We start from the raw sequence: 14,973 nt of genomic DNA, 5'->3' as shown, positions 1-14,973 counted from the left end.
AATTAAGCTTCAAACCCTAAAACCTCATTTTTCCCTTTTCTTTTTTGTCCTTCTTTCTTTCTCCCTTTTCATTTCTTTCTATGTTTCTTCTTCTATTTTATTTCTTTGTTTTATTTTCTTTTATGTTATGTTTATTATATTATTATATTATATTTTAGTAATAATTATTATTAACTTAAATAATAAGTAAATACTTACATGTATTACAAATGTATATATATTATTTATTACACATATATTTAATTTTTATGATACATTTGGCACCTATGGCTTAATTGCTAATTTAGTCCCTTGATTTTTCTTTATTCTATAATTTAAATTTTTCACTTTATTCAATCTAGTCCTTACACTAAATTAACCTTAATTCAAGCTAATTACCTAGCCAAAATCTAATTAATCACTCAACTAACATTTGTAAATATTTCTAATAAATATTTATGAACCCAATTTATGAGAACAGTAACATTAAATTTCGGGTCATTACATGTTAGGCCAATTGTTAATGCAAACAATTTTGAGATCAAACCAAACACAATTCAAATGGTGCAATAATATGTTCAGTTTGATGGTTTCTAAGATGAAGATCCAAATGCTCATTTGGCTAACTTTCTAGAGATTTGTGACATTTTCAAGATCAATGGTGTTCCTGATGATGCCATACGCTTATGGTTGTTCCTATTCTCATTGAGGAGTGACATCTTTTCCTCTGTTCAAATTGATATTGAGACTCTTTATGATACATGGGAGAGAATCAAGAATTTGTTGAGGAGGTGTCCTCACCATGGATTACTTTTGTGGATCCAAGTTTAAACTTTTTACAATGGTTTGAACCCGTCAACTAGATAGATGATCGATGCAGGTGGAACTTTAAATAAGAAAACACCTGAGGAAGGCAAAATAGTGGTTAAACTCTTTACCACGAGGTTCTATCATTACTTGGGCACAGATGACGGGAAAATTTTTGTTAAAATATTTTTCACCGGCTAAAACAACTAAGTTGAGGAGTGACATCTCTTCCTCTGTTCAAATTGATATTGAGACTCTTTATGATACATGGGAGAGAAGCAAGAATTTGTTGAGAAGGTGTCCTCACCATGGATTACTTTTGTGGATCCAAGTTTAAACTTTTTACAATGGTTTGAACCTCTCAACTAGACAAATGATTGGTGCAATAGCTGGTGGAACTTTAAATAACAAAACACCTGAGGCAGCTCAAGAATTTATTGAATAGATGACACTGAATAATTATCAGTGGCAAGTTATGAGAGTAAAACCTGTCAAGGCAGCCAAAGTTTTTAATATTGATGCAGTCTATATGCTAGCTAATCAGGTTGAAGCTCTTGGTAAGAAAATTGATGGTTTAAATTTGTCTAAACAGGTGAATCAGGTGATGCAGTGCTATGCGAATGGAGCGATGATGCTTAATTCAAAATATTCACCCTTCAAGTCTAGCATGGGTAATAATTCTAGATCTTAAAATAATCCTTATACCAATATGTATAATGTAGGTTGAAGTAAACATCCAAATTTCTCATGGGGTGGTCAAGAAAATCAAAGGTCACAACCCCCTCCGAGTTTTCAACAACCTTATCAATAAGAAAAAAATCGAACCTTGAAGAGATGTTAGCTAATTCTATTTCGGTGTCAGAAACTCGATATCAAAACACTCAGACAGCTTTGAAAAATTAGCAAGCATCAATTCATGAGCTCGAATATCAGATTGGGCAACTTGCTAAACTGGTTTCGGAAAGACAATAAGGTAGCTTACCTAGTAGTACTGAACCCAACCCATAAGAGCATGTTAAGGCAGTTACATTGAGGAATGTGAAGGAGTTGTCTAAACCCGAAAAGAAGCTAAAACAAAAAAACTAATAAGAAAGATGATGGGGTGGTAAAAACCAAAAAAAACTCAAACACTAGTACTTAAAGAATACAAACCACTGATACCATACCCGACAAAGTTGAATAAAGATCGCATGGATGAACAATTTGGTAAATTTCTTAAACATTTTAAATAATTACATATTAACTTACCTTTTGTTGAAGCTTTTTTGTAGATGGCTACATAAGCAAATTTTTTAAATGAGATTTTAATAAATAAAAGGAAGTTTGAAGAGTTATCCATTGTGGAACTCAATGAGGAGTGATTAGCCATTCTCTAAAATAAATTACCCACAAAGCTGAAAAACCCAGAAAGTTTTACTATTCCTTATTTTATCGGTACTTTAAACATTGAAAAAGCATTGTCTGATTTGGCAGCTTGTATTAATTTGATGCCTTATGTTCAAGAAACTTGGTCTTGGGAAATTAAAACCCACTGATAGATCTGTTATATATCCTAGGGGTATTATTGAAGATGTACTTGTTAAAGTAGATAAATTCATTTTCCCTGTTGATTTTGTTATACTTGACATGGATGATGACATTGAGGTGCCTTTAATTTTAGGTCGACCCTTTTTAGCCACTGCTAGAGCTATAATTGATATGGGTAATGGTAAACTTGTGCTTAGGGTAGGTGATGATGAGATCATTTTTTTAAATTTATGATGACATGAGATTTTCTAGAGAGCAAGATGATTCCTATTACTTTATCGATTTTATTGATCATGCTATTCAAGATTATTTCTAGGAAATTGTTCATAAGGACACATTGGAACTGTGTCTTGTTCAATGAGAGGAGGTCAACGAAGATAATGATGCGATAAATGAGATGAAAATTGACCTAGATACTAATAAGTCTCCATTGAGACAGAAAAATTATGAGGCCATTGAGGTAAGTAAAGAACATAAATTAAAGCCCTCTATTGAAGAACCTCCCAAATTGGAACTAAAATAATTGCCAAACCATTTGGAATATGCATTCCTTGGGAAATATTCTACATTTTCGATGATTATTGCTTCGAATTTAAAGCCGAATGAGAAAGATGAGTTACTGCAAGTGTTAAAGGAATACAAAAGAGCTATAGCCAAGAAAATTTCAGACATTAGAAGGATCAGGCGTTCTTTTTGCACCCATTAATTTTTTAATGGAAGATGAGTATAAGCCAGGTGTGCAAGTACAAAGAAGGCTAAATCCCAACATGAAGGAAGTTGTCGAGGCTAAAGTAATTAAACTTCTAGATGCTGGAGTTGTTTACCCTATTTCTAATAGTGCTTGAGTGAGTCCTGTCCAGGTTGTTCCTAAAAAAGAAGGTATGACTGTAGTGGCTAAATTAATAGAAATAATGTTTTCCTAATATTCAATCCCTGGCAATGGCGCCAAAAACTTGATGTCCACGAAAGTAACTAAAAATATGACAAAGGCAAGTGCACCTATCGATAAATAGTATAGCTACGTTAAGTAAAGATATCATTCCCACTAGGACTAAAAGTACAAGTGATTACTATCTTTCTATTATCTAACAGAGAAATTGAAGTGATTGAATTAAACTAAGAACTCAACAAAGAACAAATCTGGAAAATAATTGAATAATAACCAAGAAATGAAACAATAACTAGGAAAGAATCCACCTAGACTGCATATGTCATTATCAATTTGAATTAAACAATTTATTCACTTAATATCTTGATCGGTAGAAATCCCTAAATTATGTTAATATCTTTCTTCAATATTAAGAGCAACTGACTCTAGATTGATTAATTGAAATTTCTTTCTAATTAAAACTCCTATTATCACATCAAATCGATCTATGAATTCCCCTATTATATTTTACTCTAATCCGGTAGGTTTATGTCGTCCTCTTTCTAGGATTGCATGCAACTCCAATTATACTAGATCTACTCTTAAATAAAGTCTCTTTCTCCTCTGAATTAAGCATATCAAACATGAATTAGTAATTCAAAAATATTAAATCAAGAATTAAGCATGCATAACGAAGAACAAAGTTCAAGTATTTATTGCGTAAAATAGAAATCAAAAGATAGAATTCATCATAGGGCTCATCTTCCTTAGGTATTTAGAAAATTAGTTCATAACCATGAATAAAACATTTCAAAGTCAGTATAACCACAAGAAAAAATAAACTAATAAAAAACATTAAAGAAATTAAAATGGGATCTTCAATCTTGATAGAAATATGCTTCAGAGTCGACTTCAATGGTGTTTTCTGAGTTGTTTTCTTCAATATTCTCTGATGGCTCCCTTTTCTCTTCTTATATTTGATATTTATAGGTCTTAAAATGCCTGAAAAACCTAAAAATTTTGTTTTTTCTCGTGTCTGGAGTGCGAATCACGAAATCCACATGGTCTAGCACATGGTTGTGTCAGTCTGTGTGTCTTATACGGTTGTGTGTCCAGCCCGTGTGGCTCCTAAAATCTTCTCCAATTGTCCAATTTTTGCCCCTTTTTGCTTCCAAATGCTCTCCTAAGTATAGAAACATGAATTTAAAGGATTAGAAGCATAAAATTCACTATTTTGCATTGATTAATCATCCAAAAATGCTTTAATAACAAGATTAAAACATGTTACTTTTGACACTTATCGTTGTTAGAGTTTTTTTTCTGGATGTGGTCGATTTCTTTAAAGTTTATGGAGAAAAGGACTTGTCAATTTATGTATTACAGATGGGGAAGATGAATCATAGCTTTTTTTTTATGATAAAGGTTCACACCGACCGATTTATGAATTCTGTCCGGTGAACTATTTCTTAACTGGCAATGTGGTCAATTTCAAGGCTATGTGAAATACCATGGCCAATTTGTGGCATAGAGGATGGAAATTTCAGAATTGGGGGCGAAAAGGTTTCTTTTCAAATTTTTCCACAAGGTAGATGAGGATCATGTGATCTGCGATGCCCAGTGGACTTGTAATGGCCATCTTTTGCTATAGGAGGAAGATGATCCTCTAACAATTTCATTGGTGTCCTCTACATTTTGGGTTCAAGTGCATGATTTTCCATCGGGGTTCTTTTCAAAATCAGTGGCTCAACAGTTTGGAAACTTTATTGGTACTTTTTTAGAGTATGATTTAAAACAACTTCTTGAAGGGTTAAAAATTTTCTCACAAATTAGAGTGTTCATTGTTATTTATAAACTTTTAAAGCGATGCAAGCGAATCATGCTCTCCCTATTATGAATTTTCTATGCTACTTTTGTATATGAATGATTGACCTTGTTTTGTTTTCTATATGGTTGTTTAGAACATGGAGACCCTTTCTGTCCACTATGTCTTAACCCCGAGAAGGGCTGAAATTGCTCTAGGATTTGTCTCTCTGTGTGTAACCTAGGAAGGATGCTACGATGAATAGCATTTGGTTGTAGGATGGAAGAGGTGAGTTGTTTTCAAGTGCTACGTTACGAGGGGGACAACAGATGACATCATGGTATAATATCAATCCCATCCTTAAGATCAAATTAAAAGGTTTGTTAGGAAAATTTTACCTTTTTTTGTAACAACCATCACCCAAGTCCGAGGCCGGGACTGGACACGGGGCATTACTTGACTTAAACACATGCATACAATCATTTCGAGTCATAAAAACTCGATCGAATTTAAAACTTTTCACTCTTACTCTAGAAATCCTTAATATGGGCCTACGAGGCCCAAATCGAGCTTTTGAAACTATCTAGATTTAATTCAAACACCTTTGAAAACTTTTAGAAAATGTTACTTAAAACAGGGGTACACGCCCGTGTGGAAAGGCAACACGCCTGTGTGGCCCTTTTGACCTGGCCGTGCTGAAGGCCCATGTGGTTGACATGGCCTAGGCACAAGGGAACACGCCCGAGCCCCAAACCCATGTGAACTTAATTCTAAATTTGAACCTACAGGGGTTTTCACACGGCCCAGCACACGCCCGTGTCCATGGCCCGTGCCCCTCACACGGCCATGACACTCCCGTGTCTTAGCCCATATCTAAAAACCTTGATATTTTGTTTCTGACGTCAGCAACCAAATGAGGCACATGACAAAGGCACACGCCCATGGCCAGAGGCCGTGTTCGCCACACGACTGAGACACACGGCCATGTCTCTACCTGTGTGTTTACTACTATGCATACTTACTTGTAAATTCGAGGTGCAGGGGATACACGGTCATATAAAGGCTATCTACCAAGCCTTTTTGCCACCCTTACTTACACCTACCTACAAAACAATACTACCACCAATTCACATGGTAGCATAAAGCCAAATCAACCACAAAAAGACATCTAATACAACCACATTACACTTTAACAATCTAACAAGAACTTGATTAGTCATGCGATTTACTCATCTATGAAATCATCATCATTTGTATTCATGAATAACCAATATAAGCCACCATCCATGGCATTATACAAAATGACTAAAGAGATATGAAAACCACTCGTTTAGCCCAAAACAATGTGACCATTACAAAAAGACTAGTTCCTATACATGCCATAGTCGAAATGATAAAACTAGCTATACCAATTGCTTCAGGGATAGTGTGACTCGCTTCTCCGACGTAAGGCGATGATCTAAGAGCTACTTTGGCAGCACTATAAGAAAATGGAAAGGAAAAGAGGTAAGCATAAAGCTTAGTAAGTCACATGCAAATAATGAGTAACTATAAGCTACCATAAGGGATCATACTCCCAACATACCTCGATTTGCACATGAAAGTAAGGATTCATAAACACTACTTGCTCATATTTATTTCTCACTAATCAAACAACATTGGTTTGAATTCACATTTCATAATTCGTGTAAAATACACAAGTAGTCATATGCATAACTTACTCACTTTCCTCATTTACTAAACATACAACGTAAATGAAGCTCGTATGTCGTAATTCTTATTTAGGTACCTGTACCACTCACCACATGGTCATAAGTTCTCTCATTTTGATATAAATCATAAATCTCCCGTTGAACTATTTGGAATACTACAAGATATTCAATAGCCCCAAACATGGGATAAGATGTTGACACCAACATGGTCTTCCACTGGCTAGCACATCAAAGTCGATGTCATGTCCCAGACAGGTCTTACACTGACTTTCATATATCGAGGCCATTGCCGTGTCCCAAACAAGTCTTACACTGCCTCTTATCTATTGGTGTCGATGCCATGTCCTAGGTAGGTCTTACACTGACACACAACAAGCTGACGTCATGTCCTAGACAGGTCTTACACTAGCTTATATATCTCGAGGCCGATGCATGTCCTAGACATGTCTTACACTAGCTCTCATCTCAATGCTGATGCATATCCCAGACATGTCTTACACTTACTTTCGTAATGTGGCCAATGCATGTCCAGACATGTCTTACACTAGCACACATATCACCGAATGTCATGGCATGAATATCCAATTCTTCCTAATGTTCAACCCGGAGTCTTTATTATATTAATTTCTCAACATGCATACTCATATTCACAATCAAAAAAATTTATACAATATCAATTCAATCACAATTCATAACAATATAGTTTCATTTTTAGCATACAACTTACCTTGGATTACAAAATGTAGGCGACCAATCGATTTTAGTCTACTTGCCTGGCCTTCCCCTGGTCTAGGTTTAGATTTTGTATTTCTTGATTTGAAAGAGGAATAAATGGTTGAAAGTTTCAAGCTCCCATAGATATTTCTTGGAGGAAAAATTGGTGGAAGAAAGAAGAGTAAAAAGATGACAACATTTTTCTCTTTATTTTATTTCTAAACAATATTAGGTCATCAACTCACCTAACCATTTGACCAATTGATTTCTCTTGTCCCTATGGTCGGCCTTGCCTCTTTAAAGGGTCTAATTTCACTTTAAAGACCCCTAATTTTTGGTTCTCTAGCTATTTGGTATGTCTATCAAGTAAAAGAGAACTTTTACCCTTTATGCTATTTATCCTTTTTCGCAATTAAGCTTACAAACGCTAAAATTACTTCACCAAATTTTTCATGCACTAATATAATCATGCTATAACACCAAAATAATAATAAAATAATTTATCTGACTTCAGATTTTTTGTCTCAAAACCACTATTCTGACTAAGCCCAAAATCGGGTTGTTACATTTTTGAAGGGGCAACACAAGTGGGGCGGATAAGTCAAATATGGAGAATGATGATGAAGATTCCCTATTGGCGACTATGAATGGGAAGAAGAAGCCTCATTTTAACACAATGGACTCCATTATTTCTATGGGTATAGATTTGTTGGAGACCAATGATGAGCGGGTTGAAGCTCTGATTCAGCAGATATTGACAGCTACTTGTAGGCAAGCGGACCGAATGCTATGAAGATTCTATCTTGGAATCTCCATGGTTTAGGGAACCCATAGGCAACTCACAAACTTCCACACATGTTGGTAAACTATTATCCCCAACTCGTCTTCTTTATAGAGACAAAGCTTACTTCTAGATCAATGGAGATAGTTTGGAAATGATGTGGATTTCAGAATGGTATTGATGTTGTGGCAAATGGTTTGTGAGGTGGATTATGTTTTCGATGGAATGATGGTGATTTAGTTCAACTTCAAAGTTTCTTACTGAATCACATCGATTTTAGGTATAGGAAGGTTCGAAGAATCCTTTATGGAGATTTAATGGTTTTTATGGGCCCCTCATCCATGAGAGAAAACTGACATATATAATTTGTTAAGAGCCCTTGGGACTTCACATGATTTGTCTCGGTTAGTTTGCGGTGATTTTAATGACATCCTTTATTCCATCAAAAAGCAAGATGGGCTGGTGAGGGAGGAGGGGAGAATGGAGATGTTTCGAAGGGTGTTGGAGAGTGCTGGAGGCTTGTCAACTTCATGATATCGAATACTCGGGAGTATGGTTCATGTAGAAGAGAGGAAATCTATCTAAGCTAAATTTTCGGGAACGTAGTAACCTCTTCAGATTGGATTCATCTTCTTAAATTTCTCCTTGCAACATCTGTCTCATTCTATATCTGATCATTGCCCTTTGCTTTTACAAACAAATTAGAGGGATATAGAAAGAAACTAGATAGTTTCACTTTGAATCTTGGTGGTATTTGGAAGATTCTTGTGAGTTAGAAATCAAATGTTTATGGGATTGAAGTTCAAGAGATGTTCTGGATAGACTTTTTGCGCTTAGCAAAGAATTATAGCATTGGACGAGGTCTATTAAATAGACAAGGTAGACGATCGAGAAGAATCTTTCGAGAAGGCTTGAGCATTTAGAGGGCCAAGATAAATCGAAGACAATACTAATGGAATTACTGGATGTTTGTCTATGTATTAATATGAAGATTGAGGGGGAGGAGAGGTATTGAGAACAGTGGGCGAAAGGCAAGCTTGTTGAAGTTAGAAGATAGAAATACTTCCTTTTTCATAACTTCGCTTCTCAAAGATGATGTACTAACATAATCTATGGTTTAGAATGGGAGGATAGTGGTTTGGCCTCGAACTTTACTAAGATGGGTTGTATTGCGAAAGAATATTTCCTAAATCTTTTTTCGTCAGGGGGAGTGGGTGATCTTGATCACATTCTATCAGGAGTGGAGAGGTGCGTGACTGTTGATATGAATACTATGTTGACAGTAAAATATGAGGAAGTGGAATTAATGGCAGCAATGAAGGAGATGGGTCCAGTGAAGGCTTCAAGAGTGGACAATTTCCCAACATTGTTCTACTAGAAATTTTGGCATATTATTAGCAAGGATGTGGGTTTGTTTTGTCTGGACATCCTTAACAATGGTAAATCTTTGGAGAGGCTTAACAACACTCGTATAGTGCTTATTCTAAAGGTGGTGCGCCCTACAAATCTCACTAACTTTCAGCCTATAAGTCTTTGCAATGTGTTGTACAAGATAATTGCTAAAACGATTCCAAACGACTTCGAAAGATTCTCAATCTCTGTATTGATGAGGCACAAAGTGAATTCGTTCCTAGGAGGTTAATCACTGACAATGTTCTTTTAGCCTATGAAGTCTTACATGCGTTTAAACAAAAGCGGATCAGGCGCAAAGGATATTTGGCTCTAAAGTTGGGCATGAGCAAAACTTATGATCATGTGGATAGTTTTTGTTAAAATGAATTATGTTGTAGATGGGGTTTGCACGATCTTAGGTAGATCTGATAATATGGTGTATAAATTCAATTTCCTATTCTATCATTCTTAATGGAAAAATGGGGACTTGTTTCAACCCATCCAAAGAATTGAGACAATTGGACCCTCTGAGCCCTTATTTGTTTTTGTTTCACGATGAGGGGCTTTTAGCCTTATTGAAGTTTGCTCGGTTGGACCGATCATAGGTGGGTGTAAACGTCTGTCGACATAGTCCCTAAATCTCTCATTTGATGTTCACGAATGATTGTATTTTGTTTGGAGAGGCATTGAAAAGGGGTGTGCGGGTTCTTCAGGACATTCTCAACGAATATGAACGTTGCTCAAGACAAGTGTTAACCTTGGCAAATCTAAAATTTTTTTTAAGTACTATTGTTTCGGAGGATACTAGAATAATGGTTTCCCAATTTCTTAATGTTCAATGGATGAAGAATATGGAAAGATACTTGGGTTTTCTGAATATGGTTGGTCGGGGGAAAAAATTTGCATTTCAAGAGTTAAAGAATCAGATGCAAAAAACATTAGCAGTTAGAATGTTCGAAATCTTTCGCATGAGGGTAGGGAAGTGTTCATTAAAGCAATGTTCCAAGCTATTCCAATTTATTCTATGCTTCATTTCTTATTACTGAAATCCTTATATTCAGAAATGGAGAACATCATTAGAAAGTTCTGGTGGCAAAAAAAGTCATGATAAGCGTGGCATCCACTGGTATGAATAACACCATTTGTGCACACTTAAAGAGGAATAGGGCATAGGCTTCAAAAGTTTTTTGGAGTTTAATTTGGTGTTATTAGCGAAGCAGGGATGGGGACTAATTTTTAATCCTCACTTTTTGCTCTCAAGAACATTAAAAGCTAAATACCTCTCTAACTTAGATTTCCTTCATGCAAGGTTAGTAAGTATACCTTTATACATGTGGAAGAGTATATAGGTAGCACAGGGGCTTTTCCAGATGAGGTTTTTTGATGAATCGACACAGAAACATTGGTCTCAATTTAGATACTTGGAGGATAAATTTTCGTGTTAGTGCCGCTATTAATCGCACGGTATTATATTGTTCTTTGATTTAATTGACTCTGGTACAAGATTATGGAAATCAGATTTGATAAGAAATACTTTTAGTGAAATTGATGTCATTTTCCTCATACTAATCGCCTAGTTAGAAGCGCCTACAAACTCTTTTTGCATGATTTACAAGACCCTACAACCACTGCTACTCAAACTACATACACTACCTTTTACAAAAAAAAATTATGGCTTTTGGATATTCCTTCTAAGATCAAGATCCTCAACTAGAGGATTTTCTTCATTACCTCTCTATGTACTCTACTCTATTTTATAGACGATTACTCCATTCTGCTTTATGCCCCAAGTGTGGCGATGGAGCAGAAATACTAGAGCATGACTTTCACGATTTTCAAATTACATTGGATATGAGACCAGTGTTACAATTCTATTGGCCTTGATCTACTTCTGTGATGTCCTACAAAGATTGGCGGCTTACATTTTTTAGCACAATTCCATTCATCAATGTTGATTATGTTGAATCTAGTGCTCTAATATGCAGTATTTTCGTCAATATAAACTTGTATTTTTTAAACAAATTGGTTAATAAAATAAATTCATTGATTACATTAATATACTTTGTATAATTTTCTTGACATGGTTTTTGCACGCAAATCAAAATAAAAGCAAATATTGCTCATTGGTTGTCTATATGTTTAACTAATACTAAGAAGTATAACATGGTCAGGTCGTAATACAGAAAGAGAACTTGTATTAGTAGACGAACTTAAACATGTCCTTAGTCTAATCGAAAATAAGCAAACCAATTGAAAGACTAATATGTCGTCTATCAAATCCAATTAGGGAGATGCCTCGTCTTGGGCATCGGAGTGGAAAATTCATACAAGATAGAGACATAAATGTGATTGACTGGACTGACAGTACATCGGACAGGCCCTAAGCAGAATAGATCTTGAATCCATTTATGAATTTATTCACTTGTGACATTCATAGTGTGAAATACCTAAATCCTGAGTGGATGGCGGACTATGTATGTGTGACTCGTACACTTTGATGTAAGTAAAAGCCTGATGTAATATCCCGAATTAGGGCCTAATCGGAATAATGGTTTTGTGACCACAAATTTGAGATAGAAATAATTATTTTATGATTATTTTGAGGTCTATGATATGATTGGATGATTGTGTGAAAATTTCGTGAAGAAATTCTATGCATAAAGTGCTTAATTTGAGGTTAGGGACTAAATTGAATAAGTTGCAAAACTTGCATTCTAGAAGTTTCTAGTATGAAATTGCTTTGAAATATTAATTAGGAGGTCTTAAATAGCAATTTGACCAATTTCTAAGTTTATGGACAAAAATTAGACATGGATGGAATTTTTGGAAAGTTTAGTAAAAAGGGCATTTTGGTCATTTAGGGGTAAAATGAATTAAAATACAAAATTAAAAGCCAATTTTGTTCATCTTCTTCACCATGGACGTGTATACCAAGGGAGACTCCATGGCTAGGGTTTCCAAGCTTAAATCGGGCTTAAATCGGGAAAATACAATGTTATAGACTAAAACGACAAATTGTCGTTTCTGGATCGAGGTAAGTTCGTATGATAATAATAATGCAATATTATGTTTGAATTATATTTCTTCCTATTATTTAATATATTGTATGATTTAATATATTGGAAAAGTTGATGGAATGGTGTTTATGATGTGGAAATATGACATGAAAGAATGTTACATGAAATGCAAGAAAATGATGATACATGACAAGTGATGTATGAAATATGTGATATATGTTATGTAAATTCTTAAAAGTTGATTTGATATTTGAGTTGTGTCTTATTATACTATGAATGGACAATTGGTACTATGGATAGTGAGATCGACACTTCGAGTAAGTTCGTACATAAATAATCTATCAATTCTTTTTATGTTATTATATTTTGATATCATATGAAATGTGGCTGCCTATCAAATGGTTATTTGATGTAAGTTATGAATTTAAATTGATTACGGACAATTTAGTAAAATGTTGAAAAGTGAGGAATTTCTCGATTGAACCTTCGGAATAGAAACGATACAAATGAACTATTGTGAGGTCACATGTGTAGTACTAAATGCAGGCTACTACGCGTACCGGATAATTGGTCTCATGTGTAGTACTAATTGCAGGCTACTACGCGTACCTAAAAATTGTGATCACGTGTGTAGTAATAAGTGCAGGCTACTACGTGTACCAGATTATTGGTCACATGTGTAGTACTAAGTGTAGGCTACTATGCGTACCAGATAGCTTCAGCTACAAGTGTGGAAATGGGAAAATGTGCAGGCAATTGTGTATCTGTTATTATTCCGATAAGTTCAACGGGAAATCGATTAAATGAAAATACATGTGAAAGTGATTATGTGATGAACAAGTGCAAGTATATGTTTATTTGAATTTATGAGAAATATGCTCGATATTTGAGCGAACCTCGGTAAAATGGAATGGATTAAGTGAATTGTGTAAAAGTGAACTTTAGTAGTAAAACAGTGTTAAACAGCAGCAATGCATGACTTTGAAAATTTACCAAAAATTGTGTAAGTTGAATTAAATTTCAAAAAAAAAATTATGGAATTAAATATTAATGAGTCTATTTTCATATAAAAGAAACAGGGGGAGCAAAAGAGTTATATATTATGTGATATTATAATTTTTGTGAGGCAGTGTCAGAATAAATTTGATATCCCCTATTCTGACTTTAGAAATTCACCATAAATTGTACAAAAATTATTAAGAGTCATACCTTACATGCATGGATTCCTTAGTGAGTCTGTTTTTAAAGGAAACAAACGGCATGGTCATTAAAATTCTATATAGGGAGAAATTTGGTTCGTAGTGCATAGGGGTCAGAGTAGTCGTACCCTGAAACAGGGGAAAATTTAATGAATAAACTGTACTAATTGGCTAAGCCAAAAAAATTTTGGAAATTTTATGGGAGAAAGATATATGAATCTAGTTTCAAGGAAAATTAACAAAACTAAATTTGGAGTTTTGTAGCTTCAGATGTGAATGATTTAGTAATTGTAACTCGATAACACAACTTAACCTGAACATGTGTAATTGTACAATTATAGTGTTTTATCTTGAAAAGCGTGGTAGTAATTGCTTATTATTTTTATATGAACTTAATAAGCGTAAAGCTTACCCATCCTCTCCATTTCTTTAGTATTGGCAGGTCGGCTCGGGGTTGGAGATCGTCAGAGGCAAAATCACACTATCAAACTATCATTTTGGGAGAATTAATTCAAATATTAGAAATATCAAGTAAATGGGATGTATAGGAAGTTGGTTTGTGATATGTATTTTTATTATGATTTTGGACATACGTATCAGTCTGCATTGAGTTATCGTATATGATCATGAGATGTAGTCCTTATCCATTATGGTTTATAAGTTTAATTAATCGTGCCATGTCCTATGTTTTGATGTGATGATATAGTTAGCTTTGTTTGTTATGCATGTGTTCGAAAAGTTTTGAATTAAATGAAATTTTATGGCCCGATTTTCGTCTATGTGTATTGTTAAGTCTGGTAATGCCTCGTACTCTGTTCCAACCTTGGATACGGGTAAGGATGTTACATTTATGGTATCAGAACTATAGTTTAGTCGGTTCTCAGACTAACCTAGTATGTGTAAAAGTCCAGCTATACATGCCACTGATCTGTGATAGTGTGATGTCTCCCGACGCGTATGAGCACCGTCTTTTTTAGACAGAGGTACTCTCCAACCGAGCTGCACTGATCATGAATGTGATGCGAAGGTGTTTGAATAAAATTACGATTATGATGAGTCTCGATTTAGAAAACTATGAATAAAAATTTATGATATATATATAAGTGATAACACGTGAGATGAAAGGTCATGTTGTGATAAATATCCATACTTGCTTGATGCTCATATGATGTAAGA

General features: G+C 34.8%; 2 non-coding genes across 2 annotated transcripts; both read right to left on the bottom strand.

Annotated features, from left to right (window-relative positions):
- Positions 1 to 677: 677 nt before the first annotated feature.
- Positions 678 to 788, bottom strand: LOC121209260 (small nucleolar RNA R71). Its single transcript, XR_005904376.1, has one exon. It is a non-coding gene; the product is annotated as a small nucleolar RNA R71 (small nucleolar RNA).
- Positions 789 to 994: 206 nt separating this feature from the next.
- Positions 995 to 1,101, bottom strand: LOC121208661 (small nucleolar RNA R71). Its single transcript, XR_005903792.1, has one exon. It is a non-coding gene; the product is annotated as a small nucleolar RNA R71 (small nucleolar RNA).
- Positions 1,102 to 14,973: the final 13,872 nt, after the last annotated feature.

The sequence above is a fragment of the Gossypium hirsutum genome, chromosome A10, assembly GCF_007990345.1.
Source record: "Gossypium hirsutum isolate 1008001.06 chromosome A10, Gossypium_hirsutum_v2.1, whole genome shotgun sequence".
Taxonomy (NCBI): domain Eukaryota; kingdom Viridiplantae; phylum Streptophyta; class Magnoliopsida; order Malvales; family Malvaceae; genus Gossypium; species Gossypium hirsutum.
Note: the sequence above shows the minus strand (reverse complement) of the source record. Positions and strands in the feature narration are given on the sequence as shown.